We start from the raw sequence: 23,016 nt of genomic DNA on the forward strand, positions 1-23,016 counted from the left end.
GGAACCAGAAGCAGCAGAGGCAGCAGCAGGAACCAGGAGCATCAGGGGCAGAAACAGGAACCAGGAACATCAGGGGTAGAAACAGGAACCAGGAGCAGCAGGGGTAGAAACAGGAGGATCAGTCAAAACCTCTCAGGGGTTCCGAAGTTTATACACCCTCTCAAGAGTCCCAGGAATTCTAAATGTAAACTATCTTCAGCAGAAACAATCAATCATGGCCCTACCAGAGCACATGACAAATCATACCTGCTGTGAACAATCTGACGTAGCCCCATATCCTACATCTCATAATAAAACAAAAACAGATTCACATAATGTAACTGTATTTTTAAAGAAACCAAAACTCTTACTATACTGTCACTAGCTAATGTGGTTTATTTAAATTTCAACAGCTTTGTAGTTTTGTTTTACATCTTATCTTTTGCTTTGATTTTTTTTTCATGGTCATGGACATGCACTTTTAAAACTCTATGGGATTACATATTTAAATAAAATTATCATGAATAATTTGATTCAACATTAGTATCCATAAGAATTTGCTAAAATGCTCCCTTCTCTATCCAAGTTTGATGACTGGTATAGTACAGGCATATCCTCCTGGGAACATTTCACCACACAACTAGAAAAGATTGAACCGTTTTGCAGGATTATAGTATAATAAATCACCAGAGGTCCAATTTTGCATCATAAAACTGCAACAAATATTTAATGCTAATTTGATAAGCATGCCATAAACACACTAAAAAATAATTCTATATCAAATGACTGCAGCCAAGAAATAAAATGTGTGACCAATATATTTACGGAAGAAAGGAGACACATAATCAGTGTAATATATTGTAAGGGAGTGAAGCTTTATGACTATAAAACTCTAAAGGAAGTAATGCACTGAAAGGGTTTTTTGTAACTATACCATGAAGTTATAGAGTTTCTGGGACTAGAGGGACAATGTAGATATCAGGGATGTTTACTGCACCAGAGGACCAAAATTCATTTATCAGCACCCAGGGCAGGCAGCTCACAACCATTCATGACTTCAGAGCCAATGATTCTCATAACGTCTTCTGGCCTACATAGATACCTGCGTGTTTATGGTGCACATACCCATTTACAGAAACACACATGTATGCATAAAGTAAAAAAATAAATAAAAACTATATGCTTCTATAAATCAAATTGTTTTCTACATTATGGCACAACAAGTAACACTAAAAACAATTATATAGAGTGGCTTTATTATTCACACACAAACATGGATAATCTCTAGCTTCTTCATGATTTTATATTAAGACTTGAATTGATATATGAGATTCAAAGTGAAGAACATGAAGATGAAGAGACAGAAGCATTTTCCTGTTTTCATTGAATTTTGATCTCCAAATTAATATATGTTGGTGTGTGTGGGTGGGTGGGTAGGTGGGTGTGTTTGTGAGTGTGTGTGTGTGTGTGTGTGTGTGTGTGTGTGTGCATGTGTGTGTCTTTTCTGCTTGGTCACTGAAGGAAACTAAAATCCTAGAGTAACTACTAAGCCTAAAATTATTTGTAATCACTTTTAAAATACATTATCATGAAAAAAACCATGCATTACCAATAATTTTAAGCTAGAGATGACAAATTTAATTTCCAGAAACCCAAGTCAACAAACTATAAATAATAAGAGCAGAATTCTGACCTTACATTTGAAAGAAAGAATTGACAATGTAAAACTTAACATTTAAATAAATGAAAGGGTTAGAAATATGGCTCAGCAGATCAAAGTACTTGTTATGCTAAAAGAGGACACGAATTAGATTCCCAGCACCTACATCTGGTGTCCCACAATTTCCAGAGGATCTATTGCCTTCTTTTGGTATCCCAGAGGTTTGCATGCACACACACACACACACACACACACACACACACACACAAACACACACACACACACACACACACACACACACACACACACACACACACAAACACACACACACACACACACAATTAGTAGTACTCAGTAAATATTCCCCCCCCCCAAAAAAAAAAACTTTGTGGTAGACAGAGGACAATTGTACTCAAACCACAGAGCAGGAGAATAAGAGGATCAAGCCAAGCTGCCTAATTACCTTCATAAATAATAAGAACAATTGTCTCATGCAGAATTGCAGAACGTTTATATGATTTGTCTGTCATTTTATAACTCAAAATTTACTCTTGTGATCTAAGAGAGAGTTCAAAATTATCATGGCAATCATCACAAAGTAGTCACGTTGGTTTTCACTTTAAAGTCTTCCCAACAATATAAAATCAGCACGAATCCCTCTCCCACCACTGACCATGACTTTCTTTCTTAGTGCATCCAAGCAACTGGAATCTAATTTGACAGCTTTCCATTTCTGCCAAGTCTTGATGACCTGAGTTTGGATTTCTAGATTCCATGTCATAACTCAGACACAGAAACATAAGTACCTGTAGTTCCAGTGTGCCTCTCCTGTGTAGTGGGAAGAGAAGACCCTGTAAACTCCAGAAACTCATGGTACAGCTATCTTTTCACAAACAAAAGTGAACAAGAGAAACCATGTCTCAAACACAGTGTGATATAGGACCAAAACCCATCTGAACTCACTGGAAAATACACACACAATAATAATAATAATAATAATAATAATAATAATAATAATAATAATAATAATAATAATATATGCCATGCTGCCATTGCTCTTACCTTGTCTGTATCTTATTTATCACATTTATCATCTCTTTGCTGTTGACTGAATAAATTTACACATTACTGACATCTATTCTCTTTATGAAACATCTTTATTCTGCCAACTACCCACTTGATATCTCCTTAGATGAATGGTAGGCCACCTGAATCCACTGTGCTCAAAGCACATTTTCTATTTCTTTATTATCAGCTTATACTATACTTTGATATCATTATGCTTTAATACATATCTCAAATAGCCTACATATTTACTGAGCAATAGCTGACAATCACACTTGATCTCACCTGTGCTGGCTGGTTTCCTGTCAACTTGACATAAGCTAGTGTTATTTGAAAGGAGGGCATCTCAATTTATAAAATGCCTTCAGAAGATCTGGCTTTAAGGCATTTTATTAATTAGTTATTGAAGCGGGAGGTCCCAGCCAATTGTGTGGCATGCCATCCTGGGGCTGTTGGTCCTGGGTTCAATAAGAAAGTAGGCAATGATGAGCAAGCCAGTAAACAGCACTCCTCATGACCTCTGAATGAGCTCTTGCCTCCAGGTTCTTGCCCTATCTGTCCTGACTCTCTTCAATGATAAACTGTAATATGAAAAGTCTAAACCAAATAAACCCTTTCCTCCCCAAGTTGCTTTGGTCATGTAATGCTTTACTCCATCTATAGAAATTCCTAAGACATCACCCCTTGCTGTCACTGCCTACATTTGTTTAACTGTAGTAACTGTCAGTGGCTGAACATATTCAGCGCGCATGCGCACACACACACACACACACACACACACACATACACACACACACACCACATGTCATAAATGAATGTAACACTGGACTATATCCCCTCAACATGTAGTACTACAGTTTCAGAAATCATTCAGGATACTTGTGGAAAACCAAATAATTATCCTCTTCAGGATATAAATGTTAGTACATTTACGTGGTGTTTTAACACTGGCATTCTACCATTATACATGACCCTGTAATATTAGGCAACTAACTTACATATTGTAGATTTGAACTTAATGTATTGACAGGAAAGCCTTCAGGTGGAATTTTTTCCCTCTAGTTACAGATTATAATCTTGAGCCCAAATAACATTTCAGAAGAGATATGGAATCTGATTGGAAAGCTTCTAGATAACAGGATAACCTATTTTCAACTATTTGAAAAGTAGTATGTGTAGTTAAGTTTTTACTTATATAGAAAAGACCATAATCAAATGCAATTTGAAGGAATGGGTATTTCAGCTTATACCTTGTAGTCAATCATGAAAGGAAGTCAGGACAGGAACACAAGGCAAGAATTTAAAGGTATGACTAAAGCAGAGAGTGTGGAAGAACACTTCTCACTGTATTGCTCTTTGTGCCTTGCTTGGATTTTTTTATTTTTTATATTTTATTTTTTTACAATCCAGAACAATTTGTCCAGGAGTAACATCACAGACATTAGCCTGGGACCTTCTACACTAATTATCAGTCAAGAATATGTGCCACAGGCTTGGCTACAGGACAATCTTTTGGGAGTATTTTCTCAATTGAGATTTCTTCTTCCTAGATGAAGCCTCTAACTTGTGTCAAGTTGGCAAAAAAACTAACCAAGACATAAGGAGAAACATTCATCTATACAGAAATGAGCATAGGCTGGAATTATTCTTAGAATCCCTTTAAGATGTCTTTTGGTCCAATTGTTATGCCCAATGTTTTAAAGAAATGATGAGTTGGGAACAATTTTATGTGTGGTTCTGAACCACTTGCCTAATCCCTGTTACTTTGGGAAATGTGTGATTCTCATTTTGTGTCCCTAAGTTGCTCCATACTCAAACAATTTTGAAATTTCCATTTTCAGTATTTCTACATTCCATCAGCCCTTAGATTTTACTTTCTACACCAACGCTTCATGGGGCTATACTTTAAAAATTAGCCCATGAGAAAACATACATAACTAATTGATGATATGATTTAAGCTAACTCTTGCATTGAGGACCCCATGCTCAGTCCATGGTTGACTACAAGCATCACCTCTATATTTCTCAGCAAAGTTGTTAAGGAGACAGCTATATCAGGCTCCTGTCAGAAAGCACTTCTTGGCATCTACAATAGTGTCTGAATTTGGTGATGGATTCCCATGTGGGGCAGTCTCAGGATGACCTTTCCTTCAGTCTCTGCTATATACTTTCTCTCTGCAATTCCTTCCATGGGTACTTCATTCCCCCTTCTATGAAGGACCAAAGTATCCACACTTTGGTTTTCCTTCTTCTTGAGTTTCATGTGGTGTGTGAATTGTACCTTGGGTATTCTGAGCTTCTGGGCTAATATCCACTTAACAGTGAGTGCATATCATGTGTGTTCTTTTGTTATTGAGTTACCTCACTCAGGATGATATTTTCCACTTCCATCCATTTGCCTAAGAATTTCATGAATGTATTGTTTTTATAGCTGATTAGTACTCCATTGTGTAAATGTACCACATTTTCTGTATCCATTTCCCTATGGAGGGACATCTAGGTTCTTTCCAGCTTCTGGCTATTATAAATAAGGCTTCTATGAACATAGTGGAGCATGTGTCCTTGTTATATATTGGAGCATCTTCTGGGTATATGTCCAGGAATGGTATAGCTATGTCTACAGGTAGTACTATGTCCATGGTGGTTATACCAGCTTGAAATTCCACCAGCAGTGGAGGAGTGCTTCAGCGGAATGGACTCGGTTGGCCCCTCAACTCTCATGGAACCAGGGTCTCAGTACTCAGTTGGGCAAGGAGTTGGCAAAAAGCGACAGTCAGACACTGACACAGATAGAGCTCTGTATCTGAATGTAATTTCTCAAAGTGAGCATCAGACTTATATTACAGAAGAAAATAAAGAAGTTAGGTGAGACATCAGCCAAGGTACACTGAAGTTATCTGTCACAAAACAGAGAAATGCATACATAAAGACTGACAGTAACCAGGCTGTGGTTACAACTGAGATTAAAAGGTGGCCCTTTCTAAAGTTAGCCATTAGGGAACCAGGTAAGGATTTCACACCCTAATTCACAATTTATGCTATTCCTCTGAGCCTTGTGAATGCTTGCACAGGGGTTCTGCTCTTGCTCATGAATAATGCAATATTGTAGTTCCTCCTTAAACTATAACCCTCCTTCTTCCTAGGCCATTGTAAATTCTTGCATATGGGAGTGAATCAGCTGTAATTCTAAATTTACTTTGTAGAACTTGCCCTGAGATTTTTAGCTCTTATCCAGTAAAATACTGCAATAAAGCATGCAAGATATTCCACACTATCGCAGGGACAAATCTGGTTATGGGATACAATAGACTCTCCAGGAGACAAGTTTCGGTAAAACTTTTTGCCTCAAGACTGTGGCCAAGCTCTTGGGCTTTCCATGGAGACTTCACTGGAGTGGGTGTGGCAGAGTGCTCCTATTTCTCCATATCCTTGCCAGCATCTGCTGTCACCTGAGCTTTTGATTTTAGCCATTCTGATTGGTGTGAGGTGGAATTCAGGGTTGTTTTGATTTGCATTTCTCTGATGACTAAGAATTCAGCATTTCTTTAGGTGTTTCTGGGCCATTTAATATTCCTCAGTTGAAAATTCTTTGTTTAGCTCTGTTCCCCATTTTTTAATAGCATTATTCTCTGGATTCTAATTTCTTGAGTTCTTTGTATATATTGGATATAAGCCCTCTATTGGGTAAAGATATTTTCCCAATCTGTTGGTTGCTGTTCTGTCCTATTGACAATGTCCTTTGCCTTACAGAAGCTTTGAAGTTTTATGAGGTCCCATTCTTGATCTTAAAGCATAAGCCATTGGTGTTCTGTTCAGGAAATTTTCACCTGTGCCCATGTGTTTGAGGCTCTTCCCCACTTTCTCTTCTATTAGCTTCAGTCTATCTGGTTTTATGTGGAGGTTCTTGATCCACTTGGACTTCTGTTTTACACAAGGAGATAAGAAAGGATCAATGTGCTTTCTTCTACATGTTGATTGCCAGTTGAACTAGCACCATTTTTTTTAATGCTGTCTTTTTTCCACTGGATGGTTTCAGCTCCTTTGCCAAAGGTCAAGTGACCATAGTTGTGTGGGTTCATTTCTGGATCTTCAATTCTAAAAGCAATATACAACAAACCAGTAGCCAATATCAAACTAAATGGAGAGAAACTTGAAGCAATCGACTAAAATCAAGGACTAGACAAGGCTGCACTCTCTCTCTCTACCTATTCAAAGTAGTACTCACAGTCCTAGCCAGAGCAATTAGACAACAAAAGAAGGTCAAGGGGATACAAATTTGAAAGGAAAAAGTCAAAATATCACTATTTACAGATGATATGATAGTATATTTAAGTGATCCCAAAAATTCCACCAGAGGACTTCTAAATCTTATAAGCTACTTCAGCAAACTGGCTGGATATAAAATTAACTCAAGCAAATCAGTAGCCTTTCTCTACTCAAAGGATAAACAGGCTGGTAAAGAAATTACAGAAATGACACCCTTCACAATATTCATAAATAATATTACATACCTTGATGTGACTCTAACAAAGCAAGTGAAAGGTCTGTATGATAAGAACTTCAAGTCTCTGAAGAAAGAAATCAAAGATCTCAGAAGATGGAAAGATCCCCCATACTTATGGACTGACAGGATTAATTTAGTACAAATGTCCATCTTGCTGAAAGCAGTCTACATATTCAATGCAATCCCCATCAAAATTCCAACTCAGTTCTTCATAGAGTTATAAAGAGCAAATTCATTTGAAGTAAAAAAAAAAAAAAAAAAAAAAAGGATAGCAAAAACTATTTTCAACAATAGAGATAATTTTTAATTTGTATACTTCTGTTAGGGCATGAAGTAGTAACAACATAGCAAGTCCAATGGCTTACCATAAGAGATTATATTTATTATAAGTCTTATTTAATTTTAAGTCAATTTCATATTGTCTGTATAATTTAGTAATGTTGAGGTTCAGATGGGGCAAGCAGGTCCTGCTAATGACATCATCACTGTGGAGAAATTGTTAAATAGCATGAACAGCAATAATGTTAATAGCAATAACATTAAAATGTCTAATTAGGTGTTACAAACTATGCCTACTCCCCACATTAATGAAAACAAGTCAAAGAAACATTCTGAACATCACTAGAAAGTTGAATTATACTCATCTATAAGGAAGATATGGTACCATAGCAATTGGAAGATATATATAATGCTGTCACAAGAAAGTATCAGATAATTTGGGTTGAAACAAATTCTGGCTATACTTTCCTGCAAAGCAATTTTAAGCAAATCATAAATAAAACATGGGGAGCGGATGTGCCAAGCCCCGTGGTCCCTGATTGCCAAGAGCCTGAGCCTGAACTCTATGTGGGGATCGGAGGTGCCAAGCCCCATGTTCCCTGGCTGCAAGAATCTGAGCCTGCTGAGCCTGTGTGGACAATCCTGTACTGTCTGCCTCCTGAATTACTGGACTATCACTGTGCACCCTGGCTGAACTGTGACCGAATCCAGGAGAGGGGGGAGGGATTAGGTCAGAGGACTGAAAACAGGATGCACCCCAGGCAGGAGGGAGAATGTTGTTTTGAAGGAGCTCTGAGGACTGAGAAAAACAGGATGTGCCCCGGAGGGAGGGAGGAGAATGCTGTGGGAAAAGCTGTAAACAGTTCAGTTGGAGAAGAGTTGGAGAAGAGTTCAGTTGGAGTTAGTTGGAGCTGGGAGAGGGATAAAGAAAGCTGTTTGTAAGAGTGAGAGGAAAAAGTTGTTCGGAGAGATAAAGAAGAAATCTGTTTGGATCCTTCCTTGGTGTTTGTGTCGTTTTTTCCCCTGTCTCTGCTGGTCAGAGTTTGGGGGTCTGAGACAAAAAATAATTTCATTTTATATTTAAACATTTACAACAGTAACTACTTTATTTTTTTAAGCTTCAGCACCATTTTACAAATTAATTCATTTAATTTTTTTTTGTGTTGAGGCTAGAGAACAAGTTGCCTTATTCCTCCATTTGGGTCCAGAGGATCAATACAAACGGTCAAGCTGGCATCCAAAGCTGTTACTTGTTACAACTTCTTGTTGGCCCAATACCTGATTTCAGCTCCATAGAATTAATTCATTATTAGTGCTTATTAAGAATTAAATTAGGGGTTTGTGAAGCTAATTAATTAGTGAACTAATTTTATGTTTTATTTTATTTCATTTCCAAAATAGTGGATTTCCTTATAGCATCTTCCCACATAGTTTGCTCTTGTTGATCTTCTTTCTCAAATATTCTTACATATCCCCTTGAACCTCCTTAATCCATTTCCTCCCCCATCAGCTCCTATTTGCCTGTAAGTCACTGATAGTATTAAATTCTTACTCTCTCTTCTTTCTCCTCCTGTCCTCCTTGTCGTCCTATTCCCCACATTTTTCCTTCTTCTGCTTGTTCAAATTATTTTGAGACAAGATTTCTAGAACAGTATGGTCTGCAACTTTCTGAGTAGCCAAAAATTATCTTGAACTTCAGTTCCTCATCCCTTCATCTTTTAAGTACTAGGATTGCAGCCATGATCTATTGTGCCAATTTTGTGTACTATAGATATCAAACCAAGGGCTTTGCATTTGCTAGATAAATACTCTACCAACTGACCTAAATCCATAGGCCAGGATCAATTGCCAATCAAAACGTTATCTTCAGTCTCATCCTACTCATTGTTAGAGTAGTTTCATGTAAAGAATCAGTTGACTGAATTCACTTGAAAATAAACAGAATGAACACCATCAATACATTTATGGCCATAAGCTTGTTTTCCACTTCAAATTTTCCATTCTCAAGTGAATCCTACACTAAATGATGCTAGAAATTAATTATGTTTATTATCTTTGGGGACTTTAGCTTCAATTTTGTCACAGTAAAACACCACAAAATCTGCTCTTGAGACATACTTTTACTATGATGATTAATTCTATCTGGGTCCCATAACATTTATTATTTAACCATAACAATAACACAAACAATATAATTGCTTAGGTGCTGGCCATCAATCTTTTATGGGACTCAAAATGAGAAAGCATAAAAAGGCATAGAATTTAAGTCATGTTTCAGTTTGTTCTCATTTCCACAACCCTCAAGATTAAACTAGAATTCAGAGTACTGATTAAAATGTTAGCTCTGCCTCATGCATGCTGGCTGGAATCACTAATCACATTTCTTTAACTCTGTGCTTCAATAGGAACATACCAAAATTGTTAGTATTTTATTCATTTATTCTGCATGTGTATAAAAAAAATTAGTGCATGTATAAAACCTGTCCTGTCACACAGTAAATATTTAAGAAAAAGTAGTGTCTCCTAAAATCATAGTAATAAGTTTAAGGTTTAAATGAGTCTAATGCATATGTATAAATCACTTAGATGTCTCCACATAAAACAAGGAATAGCAAAGATTTGTCTACAATATATTATTATGCTCTTCTACCACAAATATTCCTTCTCTTTTGATGTTTTTCTTTTCTTTTTGCCTAGGTTTTTTATTTATGTGCCTTATACTTTTAGAAAAATACCCCATGATATTTCCCCCCTGTTGCTTTTGTCTTGTATCTTTGTGGTTCAAGACAGCAGTTGAGATTGTCAATACAATGAAACCAAATTGACATCATGGGAATTAGATTATTCTGCCATCTTTTAGGTCTTTGACCTCCATATAAAATCTAAGGTTGATTATTACACACCTATTCCACCTACCAGTGAGGTTCATGATGTTCCCAGTTCTATGATCAGAAATGATTTCAAGTTCACCAATGTATTCATGCTTCATCATCACAGTCAGTAACTGAACAATTAGCTTGGAACATGGATTGATGGAGATCTGGGGATCTGCTGTTGGACTTTCTTCTCAGCATTGTTGATACTCTTAAGATTATCAGGACATTCACACATATCATAGTAATGGTGCAGAAAGATGACAGAAAACTTTTTTTTTTTCTTTTGGTATTTTCAGTTATCAGTTACACTAAGAAATTGGGAAAAGAGATACAAACTTATAAGATACAAAGTGTTGAATTTTTTTTCTTTAAAGATCTATCTGTTATCTATCTATCTATCTATCTATCTATCTATCTATCTATCTATTTACTTATTTATGTGTATATGCACAGGGGTACAGAACTAATGATCAAAAAAAAAAGGGGGGGGCTTCAGTGCTGGATCCAGCATGGCCACAGAAGGGAGAGTGTGACATGGTTCCCACCCTTGGAGCAGAGCCATCAGGAAGTGGGTTTCCTGACTTCACGATTCTCCCTTGGGGAATGTTCTTCCTGCCAAGGTTAGCAGGGGCATGTTCTCTCTACCAAGGTTAATGACTTCACAATAACCAGAAACACTAAAAATTCTGAGAAGCAGAATGTGTTTGGTGAGCCTCAGCAAAATAGTGACTCTGTAACCTTTAGGACACAGGAATTGAAAACAGAAGTTCAAGAATACATAAATCAGTGTAAGAACTATTCTTTATAGGATTTCTCACTATGCAAAATAGGATGCAATATGAGTTATATGAGGGACTTCGTGAACCTCAAAGGACAGAAGCAACCCCACTAATGAGTCAGCTTATTCAGAAAGATAATAAGGAAGGAGACATGATTAGGTGAAAAGAAGAAAAAACCTGGATCACAAAAGAGAACGGAATAGTTAAGTCAAGGCTCAGATGTATTGTTATATGCTATTAGTGGTAAAATGGTGGTCTCTTCCATGGAAGGCATCAACAACTAAACTTGATCTAGATATTCTACTTCCTGAAGGAGGTAGTTATATGTGCATTCTAAATACATGGACAAAGAGTCTAATATCAAGAAAAAAAGATGATAGCTTAATGATATTCCCATTTTCTGGGATTGCTTAATACTTTCCAATAATAAGCCTTGGAGTTGCTGAGATAAAAAAGAAAACATCCAAATATTAACAGAATATATTGAAGTAGCTAAGAATTATAAAAATGGGTTTCAATGCTGCTTGCATTGGCATAAACAAGAGCTTGCTAAATTGCAACTTTCTCACATAAAAATAGCCTCTATGTCCAGACTTGGCAACCACAAGTGCTGTGTCCAACAAACTGCATAGGACTTGACTTGAATGTACTCTGTATTTTAAGGGTCTAGGGCCATAAAATGCTAATTAGTAGAATGATCAAAAGGGAACCTGGGATATATGATTGATCTGACATGCAATTTCTAAGGAAGTACTTTATACAATTAAATGACAGGGTTTTGGTCTGCAAGAGAAAGCTACCTCAAGCAGATCACAGAGCTGTCAACTCTGAATCACTCCTCTGTTGCTCCCATCTACCCCTTCCTCAATGCATAGCTATTCATTTAATACTTCTAGAACCTTGATAAGAATCAGATATTTGAAGATGAAATTTTCCCAGTTTTGAAATATGCATATCATTTATTTCATGGGGGCTTTAGTATTTACATGTACCTTTAAACTACTAAGTATTAGATATTAATAGAATGTAAATCACTGATTATCTCCTGTGGTTCAGAGAATTATAACAAAGAGGAATGGTCTGTCCATGTTCAGTGCAAAGGCAGTGATTAAAATATTTTTAATTGATGTCTGGTTGAATCATAAAGTACAGAATGAGTGAGGCTCCAAGATGTATTCTATATTAAAATTGTGTGACAGCTTGTTAGGGTAGTATGTACAAGATAAAAATTAAGACACAAATTTCCTGATGAATTAAGGAAATTTTATATATAATTATTGTTAACATCCTAGGGTTCCAAGAATCAAAGTTTATACATGCCAGTCATGGTATCTATACTGATTATTACTGTGACATGATAGGATTCTAGGATTTCCTAGGAAACGAATTTCTGAATATGTATATGAGGAAGTTTCTTGACTTGCCCAACATAGGAAGAGCCTTCCTGAATTTGAATGGGATTATTCCTTAGGCTGGAGCTCTTGGCTTAATGAAAACAAGAAAGACAGCAGGGGAGCAACATTTATCTCTGTGCTGTTTGACAATAAAAGAAATATGACCAGCTGTCCCACGGTCACTATGTCACTATGCCTTCCCTGTCAGATATATTGTCCTCTCAAACCGTGAGCCTAAATAAAACCTTTCTAAGCTACTTCTGATGGGCATTCTGTCACAGCAATGAGAAAGGAATGAGTGTCTCTGTTCCTCACACTTATTCCTCGAAATCATTGCTGTATAGGAAAGGGCACATGAGTCTTGGATACTTAAGGAAACAGAAAATGCCACTCATTGCCCAGGAGAAATGGCACAAGAGAAATTCCTATTTTAAGGTATAAAAATCTATGCAAAATGTCTCTGTGGATATGATAAAGAGGCGAGTGTATTTTAGTCTGAAATTGAAAGACACTGCCTTGGTCAAGATAATTGAACCTCTGGGAATTGATCCTTGTTCCTGTCCACATTTTGAAACTGCATTTCTGGGTTGTATGAAGAAATTTTTTTCTCTCTCTCTTCTGAAATGTTTGCAGGAGGCCAATCTATGCAGCCGAATTCAACCCAATCAGACAGATTGCATTTAAATAGAAAGCTGAGATTTCCAGAGCAGCTGGGAAGTCAGACAGAGGAAAATGTGGACTAGGTGTGCCTGATATTTTGGGTGTTGCTCCTCTCAAGACCTTCACTGTTATCATTTAAGTGCAGGTTGAGAAAATGGATTAGAAGCCATCAAAGTTTTAAGAATCCTCACAGTATGAGGTATGAGCACAAGTACTTACTATTTTTATTAAGATTAATTTTTGATTGTGTGTTTCTGTATGTCTTTGCAGGTGAGTGCAGGTGCCCACAGAAGCCAGACATGTCAGATCCCCTTGGAATTAGAGTTACAGGTAGCTGTGAACTGGCAGAGTTCAATAAGCAATAAGAACAACAGCAATAAGGATATACCAATTACAGAAATAAGACTCCAAAATGTAAGGGAGCACTCAGCAGCAATGGAGGCTAATTATTTTTATCTCCAGGGCTTTCCCTGAAAACTGCTGCTGGACCAGAATTACTATAATACTTAGGGACATTGGAGAGCAGCCTGTAAACCATAACTCGCTTCACGAGATCTTCTCTTTTCTATATTATAGAGACTGAAGCCTCTCTGGAGAAAAGCATCCCCTAGAGACACTGTACCTTTCCAGGTGTCATTCCATTCAATATTCAGGTACAAATTCCTGTAAAGAACATACCGGGATCATAAGGAGAAAACTTAACAAACAGAAACAGAAACAGAGAACTTTGTGATCCAAACATAAATTTCATCACACTCAGACATTAACAGTGGTTGCTCTAGTTAAAGAGAGGAATGCATTGAACATATTCATCTGCAAAAAGAAAAACAATGGAAATGAATCTAAAAAAAAATAACTGGTTTTTAAATAAAAAGTGATAATTTGTTTTTATTATATCTGTTATTATAGTATGTATGTTGGATGGGGGTTGGCAAAAATACAATTTGCAGGATTCCATTCTTTCCTTCCACCATATGGGACTTGGGAGTTTATCTAAGATCCTTGGACTCGGCAACACGTTCTTTTACCCAATGAACCATCTCACTGGAACAAAAAGAATCATTTAAATTAAGAGATGAAAGAATAGGATTAATAAATTGGACATAGCTGATGAGAGGATCAGTGAGAAGATAAGCTATAAGAAAAATAATCAAAACATACAAGACAAGAAAGCAAAAGGAAATGATTCACATAGAAGAGACTCCTAAGTCCCTATGACTGTGAGTACACGTATGTTAAAACTGAGTTATGTTAAAAGTACGTAAGGACAACGTGAACACATTTAGTTTCAAGAATCCATCTTATTAAGTCTACCCACTACATGAATGAAAAACTTAAATACATAAAATTTTCCTGAAATTATGATGTTGCATATGGTCATTTTTATATAGTAGAGAGATGAGATAAATATATTTGTTATGGAATAAATACAGTTATAAAAAAGCTATTCTGTTACAGCTTAATATTAAAAAAAAATCTGGTACAGTAATCTTTACCTATGGGTCACAATTCCCTTGGCAAGCCTCTATCTCCAAAAGATACATTATGATTCATAAGAGTGGCTAGATTATAGATATGAAGTAGCAATGAAATAATTTTATGGTTGGATGTCACCACAACATGAGGAACTATGTTTAAGGGTCACAGCATTAGGAAGGTCGAGAAACACTGCTCTCGTGGGATGTAATGCAAATTTTACTTACAATTTCTAGTTTTAATGTTTATCAAATATCATGAATGATAATTAGAACAATGACACCTTGCATTTTTAAATATATTTTCTGCTTGGTTAAATCTAACCTCCATGTTTGCAACACCCGCTAGAACTCTGCAGGAATTATTTCCAATTATTTACTTCTTTTCTATAGCAGAAATGTCACTTATTCAATGGCAATACATATAATTTCATCTAATTCCCCAGACACACTCTCTTTCCCCTTCTCTGTCTATCTTCTGATGGAGGTGAATTAGGTTAATACAGATGAAATTGCATGACTAAATAATATGATTTCTTCTAGTTCTCAGATGCTTTGCAAACTGGCATTTAAGATGGCCTGGCAATCACTGCATATTTCTTTCTCATTAATGTTCTTTCACAGAGTTCAGCTGTAGAGTAGAAGAGATACAAGACCAAGAAAGCAACTTTAATTAATTACCTAATCCCAAGCAGAGAGAGTTGATAGTCTTCATTCCCTGAAGAACAGAGTGGGTGATATGAGATTAATTACTGAGACAGTGAATGTAAGACTAATTAGTAAAATGTAACATGTACTAAGTAATAAGGTATCTGTGTCAATAAAATAATGACTGAAAGGAAGGTACTTGTGACTCCCATATTGTGAACAGAAACTCTAATCCCATGCGTTGTGGACAGCCTGTGTCTTGAGACAGGCATCATGCCCTGGATGCTTCTCTTGGCCAAGCAATTGGAAAACGGGGTAAAGTAATAGCTAAGAACCTGGAGAGGAACCTGAAGCCAAAATTTCCAAAATAGCAATGACTAGTGATAGACCTAGAAGGTAACCGGGCATTTACTCACCCAGTGAACTGAAAAGAACAAAAATTACTTTTCTTATATATGATGGAGCCAGTGTGCTAGAAATCTGATTAAATGGCTCACCACCAGAAGAATGTAATTGGCTAGTGCTACAGAAGTCATTCGCAATTTAAAAAGAAATATGAACCTCTTGTTTAAGACTCGTGACTGAAAGAAGACAGAAATGAAATATCTGAGACCCACAGTTCCTCTAAAACAAGCTTAAGTCAGTGTCATGATGGCTATTGGAGAAAATCACTTGTGTACAAATAAGTCATTGGAAAAGCTGTTTATGTGTTAACATTTTTCAGTGAGGAAGCTTCAAATCTCTTCTGAATTGTACAAAAATCTTCCCCTAAACTTCCAAATACCAAGTGCTTTGTAGGTTCTGTAGTTAGAGCTAAGCAGTTCTTGGTACACTCAGCTCTTGTTGAAGTTCATTTTGACAGCCTGGGTACTACTCGAGGGCAACAGAAGAGACATTTCTTTTGGAAACCCAATATGAAACATCCCAAGGGACTCTCCTCAACACAATGGACATATACAAGCTTCCCAAGTCTCTTTCCAGACTAATGCTATTCCAGGCATCAGAGACTGTACTCTGGAAACTCCAATTAAGACAAGTTCAGCCATGAATTTTTAATAAGCCAATTAATAAACCAATTAATAAATAGTAAAAGGGGGAGTGACTCAATGTAGACAACATAGGGGAAGAGGGATTAGGAGATGCAATGACTCACTCCCATCACGCCTGTCTTTAGGTTCCCACTTAAGTGTTTAAGTAGAAGGTCAGAGGTATGCATAGCTAAGCATTCTAAGACCAAGGCTCATTGTTATCTAGAATCCTGGAAAGTAGACTGACAAGTTATAAGTCTCTTTCGTGGAGGTAAGTTCATTACCTCTGGTTTTACTCTTTAATTTTCTCCCAGCATCGAGGTAATTCAACTTTTTTTGTGTGTGGGGTGTCCTGCTGCTTCAATATTTGGGTAGCCAAAGAAAAGGATAAATATGTGTCTTTAAAATTGTTTAAAGACAAATCAGATCCGCTCAGGTTAAATTCTGAAAGCCTGCTAGAAGATAGATATAGGGCTACAGTCCGCACTCCTCAGACCTGTGGAGTGGTTTCTGGGAGCTAGAAAAATTAAAAATTGCCTCTCTTGGCATATACCTGTGGCTATTTATCAAAACCTAGGCTCCTTGAGAGAGGAGGGCCTGTTATGAATAGCCCCATACTAGCCTTCTGGCCTCTTACCTCTCCACTAGTAAGGCTAACTCTCAGGCTGTTACAGATTCCCTCCTAACCCTAACCCTAACCCTAACCCTAACCCTAACCCTAACCCTAACCCTATCCCTAACCCTGAAAATACCTGTTCTTTACAACTCATGAGGTTTAGCCTTGATTCATCTTTTCCCTCTGCTCTTAAGTGATATATCTGGTTGTGGCCTGTCTGTTCCCCTTTACGCTCTGCCGTCAGATGTCAGATGCCATGGATGCTTTATACTCTTCCAGACATCTCTGGCTGTTCTCTCTCATATCTACAATAAAAACACGCTCACCTTCCAGGGAACTATCATTTCAGTGGTTCCATGGTGCCCTTGCATACAAGAATCTCTTCTTTTCTAGTAGTCTGGCCACAAAAGTATACACTTGAAAAAGGAGGCACCCTGATAGAAATTCTCTCTTGACAGATGATATACTAATTCTCCTCTATAATCCAAACCCACAGCTGTTCCTCTATGGAGGGTAAGTGGGAAGCACTTCAAAGGTGGAAGCAGAAAATATTCTGTTGTAAATCTCCAGGGTTTCATTTATTGCTGTCTGTTCATGTGCATGTTACTCCTGCAGATTTGTCCTTCTTTTTTTTTTGGGGGGGGGGAGCGATGTAAGTTGTTTGACATTGAATTTTAAACTTCTTCAGATTAGTTTGATTGGAAAATTAGGTAACTGGTTCTGTAGGAAAGAGGACGTGAATAAACCTGGGGTGCTGGCAGTATCTGTGACTAGTACAATGGAAAGGCTTAGCCTGCTCCAGCAGTTCTGGGGTCAATTTAGAGCACACAGGGTGCGAAAAGCAATTCAAATGTCTGTTCCTGACAAATTATTCCCAGTACTTTTCAGGCAATGCCAAGTCTGGAAGGAATCCATGCTGTCAAATGCAGGACTGTGAACATTCTCATGAAATCTCCCCCACTCCTGGAGATTTCAGTTTGGATATGCTGCTGCTTCTTACCAAAGATAAAGACAGAGTTTTTGTGTTTGTTCACTATACTCATCTTTGCACTATGTGTTATACCATGCAGCTTGGAGTACAGCTCTATGTGTCAATAGATAAATACATTCAGAGTATGTGTGTCTGCGCACGCAGATAGCCCTCCCCCCATCTCCCATACACTATATCATACGTTCTATATTCAATAGAATTGGAGAAAATTGGCATAAGGAATATGTTCTTTAAAAGTGGGAGGGGCTGGTTGCCAGGGAATATGCTATCCTTGATTAGCATATAATTCCACCACTGCTCTGCTTGAGAAATAAAATGGAATGTGGGGAATTTTGGAGAAGCACACAAGCAGCCATTCACTGCCTACTTTTGCAAAAGTATTGGGAAGGGATGGGTACACAAATCCTAAGAAAAGCAGTGTGATTTACTTTGAAATTTGAAATTATGGTCAAGGTCGTAACCTGTATTATTTGAATTAGGCTATAGAATATGAGGTGCTTTCTTTCTTTCTTTCTTTCTTTCTTTCTTTCTTTCTTTCTTTCTTTCTTTCTTTCTTTCTAAAAACAAATACTCTTGACTCTAGGGGCAATAAAATAAGCTTGAAATCAGAGGTATCAAAGTACTTGTATAAACCAATTGATTAGCTTAGCTATGGGTTTAGGAAGATAATTAACAGTTGAAATACAGAATGTTTTTCACAGATGGAGTAGATTCAAGGGCAGGTTTGTACCAAGAGTATTGAGTACTCTGACAAAAAGGTCAGTTAGAAACAACAGTATTGGGACAAGAGAAATGGTGCTATGGTTGTATAACTCACTATTAAGCCTTGATGGTCTGAGTTTGGTCTCCACTACCAATTTCACAGATGCAAGTGTACGTGCAAGTGGGACCCTCCCCTCTCTCTCTCACACACAAACACACACACACACACACACACACACACACACACACACATACACACACACTTTAATGAATTAAATAAATACTAGAAATAAATTCCCTGAGAAGGAAGACTGAATGAGATTTTGTACTAGTTGGGAAATGCTGAATGCACAATAAGAAGGGACATTAGTAATTCTCAGTGAGGCTTGAGACTCTCCTTTATTAGAACTAAGGTTGCCATTGCATTAGAAACTATTATTAGTGATGGTCCCATGTTTTTTTCTTTTTTATGTTAATACTTTCAACCAGACAGTCAGAGACAACTATCTTCTAAATATTTTGTTTTACTAACTTTCTAATATAAATTTTGCCATGAGTACCCTGTAGATGAAATATCACTAGATTCCTCATGCTGACCTTTTTTTTTTTTTATTTCCACAACCACTTCATTGGGGGAAAGTTTTAACTCAGTCTTCAGTCTTGGCATTTTTCTCATTTACAATCATTTACATAACTGTTTATATAATTGATAAGTAATAATAAGATGTAAATATATGCATATCACTTTTTACATAAAATACCAGATGAGCTTTTCCCTTTTCTCTCATTTAAAAAAAATTATTTTTAGATTTGGTCTTTTCATTCTGTCCTGGATTTCCTGGATGTTTTGGGTTAGTAGTTTTGTTTGTTTGTTTTTTATGATTTGATTTTCTTTGACAATTGTGTCAATATCTTCTAAGGTATTTTCTACACTTGGGATTCTGTTTTCTGTCTCTTTGTATTCTGTAGCTGATGCTTACATCTGTAATTCCATATCTTTTTCCAAGTTTTCCATTAAAAGGGGTGCTTATATATGTGCTGTCATTATTGTTTCTATTTCCACTTTTAGGTCTTGGACCACTTTGTTCAGTTCCTTCACCGGTTTGTGTTTTCCTGTATGTCTTTAAGGAATTTGTTTCCTCTTTAATGGCTTCTACCTGTTTACCCATGTTTTCTTGTATTTCTTTCAGTGAGTTATTTATATCCTCCTTAAGGGAATCTACTATGTTTATGAAATACGATTTTAGGTTAGCTTCCTGATTTTTTAGGTGTGTTAGTATATCAAGGGCTTGTTGTGGTAGGAGGACCAGTTTCTGATGATGCCAAAGTAATATTGGCTTCTGTTGCTTATGTTATCTTAAGACTATGGGGTATCCAGAGGGGCTGGCAAGCTGCTGATTTGTTGCACTGACGGCAGCAGAACTTCTGGGATGCCTCCAGACTCTGAGGTCTGTTGCCCAATGTGCAGTGGACTTCCTGGAGACCTTGAGACTGTGGTGTCTTTAGAGGAGCAGACAAGCTGGTGATTCGCTGAGGCAGAAGGTGCCCTGGCCATAAGCAGAGTGGAATTTGGGGATGGGGCGTTGTGGGGTGATGGGTCCTGAGACCGCTGGGCTCCTCTGGATTTCCAGTGCATGTGATGGTTAGGGTGGGTGCTGTGGACTTCTTGGAGGCTTGAAACTTCTTGGAGGAAATCAATCTAGAGATCAATTTCCTCAGATAATTGGAAACAGATCTACCTGAAGACCCAGCTATAACAGTCTTGGGAATATACCCAAATGATGCCCGGCCGTGCCACAGGGGAACAGGTTCCACTATATTCGTAGCAGCCTTATTTGTGATGGCCAGATCTCCCACAATTGAAGAATGGATACAGAAGTGTGATTCATTTACACAATGGGATACTACTCAGCTATTCAAAATAAGGACATTCTGAGTTATGCAGGCAAATGGATGGAACTAGAAAATATCATCCTAAGTCAGGTAACTCAGACCCAAAAGGACATGTATGGTATGTACTCACTAATAAGTGGATATTAGACAAAAAAGAAAAGTACAGAATACCCAGGACACATCCCACAGGACTCAAGAAGGTTAACAAGACAAAGGACCCAAGTGAGGATGCCTCAATCCTACTTGGGAGAGAGAAGAAAGCAGTCATGGGTTGGGGGAAGAAGTAGAAAGGGACCTCAGTTGGAGAGGGAACAGGGAGGGGAAGGGAGGAACATGATCAGGTATTTGAGGGGACAGGACTGAAGCTTTGAGAGCCAGCAGAAATAATGAAAACAGGCAACCTAGGTAAGGAGGAGGTGGATGGTCACCCTCTGGAATGTACCAGAGACCTGGAAGGTGAGAGACCCTCAGGACTCAAAGGGAGGAATCTTGGATGAAGTGCTCTACAGTGGGGATGGGGAACTTGTAGAGTCCACCTCCAGTGGAGGGACAGGGTATCATGGGGAGGGATGTGGCTGCTCTGACCCAGAATTGTTCCTGTCTGAAGGAACTGCAGGGAAAAAATAGAGTAGAGCATGAGAAAAAGGAGGTCCAGTGACCCGCCCAAATTGGGATCCAGATCAAGGGAAAGCCCGGGCCCCGACACTGCTGTTTATGCTGAGGTGTGCTTGCAGACAGGAGCCTAGCATGGACGCCCTCTAAGAGGCTCAACAAGTAGCTGAAAGAGTCAGATGCAGAGAGTAGCACCCAACCAATGGAGAAAAGACCATCAAGGTTGAATTTGGAGAAAAGGTGGAAGAAGTTGATGATGAGGGCAGCCCCATGGGAAGACCAGCAGTGGTAACTAACCTAGAACCCCAATATCTCTCAGACACTGAGCCACCAACCAGGCAGCATACACCAGATGATATGAGGCCCCAATATAGGTCCAGCAGAGGATTGCCTGGTCTGGCCTCAGTGAGAGAAGATGTACCTAACCATCAAGTATACTTGAGGTCCCAGGGAGTAGGGATGCCTGGTGGGGTGGGGGTGGAGGGTGGGGACATCCTCTTGGGTGTGATGGAGGAGGAGGTATGGGTTGGGGAATGGTCTCGGGGTAGATCAGGAGAGGGGTGAAGTCTGGACTGTGAAAAAGGATTAAAGAATAAAAAATAAACATTTTTTTTTTTAAAAAAGACATTTTGGAATCAGAGTTAAGCTAGTCTTAAAATTAATCATGTGACTGAAATGTGCACCATCACTAGAAGAATGTAAAAGAAAAAGTCATCTACTGCGTTTGCCTGAATCTTCTCCATGCTCCTCAGAAAGGCTGTATTATAACTTTACTATTTACTCTGTCAATTTTTACTCTTCTGCTTTATTGACAGGAGTATAGTAAATTTATTTTCATGATTTTTTTTGTTTGGTATATTTCATTAATGTTTTCAAATTCACCAAAATTTAATTTTTAATATTATTATTTGTTTTTACGGCTTTACTGGCAAGTATCTAGGTAAGCTAAGTTAATAACTATTTATTCTGTATTTTTAAACAAAAATAAGGGAAACTAGACATGGTTTCGGGCAGAGCTGGGGAAAGCAATCTATGGGACAACCCAGCAGAAGCTGTCAGACTTGGAAAGTTTTTTTGAGTAGTTTCTTTGCTTGCTGTTTTGACTCATGTTGTACTAAGTTTCTATTCCAAAATGCTACAAGGTTTATATAGACCTTCTCATCCAAGATTAAAGCATACTTTATTCAATTAAAAATATTAAAAATTTCATGTAATTATGTGGTGTGTGTGTGTGTGTGCGCGCGCGTGTGTGTTTGTGTGTGTATGCATGTGTGCCACAGTGTGTGTGTGCAGGACAGAGGACATCTTGTACCAGGAATCTGTGGATAGATGTAAAGGCTTGGCAAGAGGCAGCTTTACTAGTTGAGTCACCTCTCTGACCCTCTTGCATTTTTATTTAATGTCCTCAAGTGTCTACCTTGAAGAAGGGCACATGGCAAACAGGACATAAAACACAGAATATGTGAGTTTTCCTCCTCCTTTGTTTCGCAGAGTTTGACTAAGATGGCTGTAGATGTTTCTCTGTCTTTCTACTTCTTTCCTCTGCTTTTCTGTTGCTCTTTACTAGCATAAAATTAATTAATGCTTAGTATTCAGTCTGAGCTAATATATTGTGGTGTCATGAAACAAGGTCCTCTTGTATTGCCCTGTCATTTTTCTACAGAGAAAGAAATACCAGACCTACGCTATATAAAACAGAATGCAATATTCTATAGAAGTTTCCCCAGTGGTATATGTGTGTGTGTGTGTGTGTGTGTGTGTGTGTGTGTGTGTGTGTGTGTGTATGTGTGGTGGGGACTGGAGTTGGGGACCAGAATCTCTCTTCTGTGCTAGAGTTACTTGCAAGGCTATAGAG

This window comes from Mus pahari, chromosome 2 (genome assembly GCF_900095145.1).
Source record: "Mus pahari chromosome 2, PAHARI_EIJ_v1.1, whole genome shotgun sequence".
NCBI lineage: Eukaryota > Metazoa > Chordata > Mammalia > Rodentia > Muridae > Mus > Mus pahari.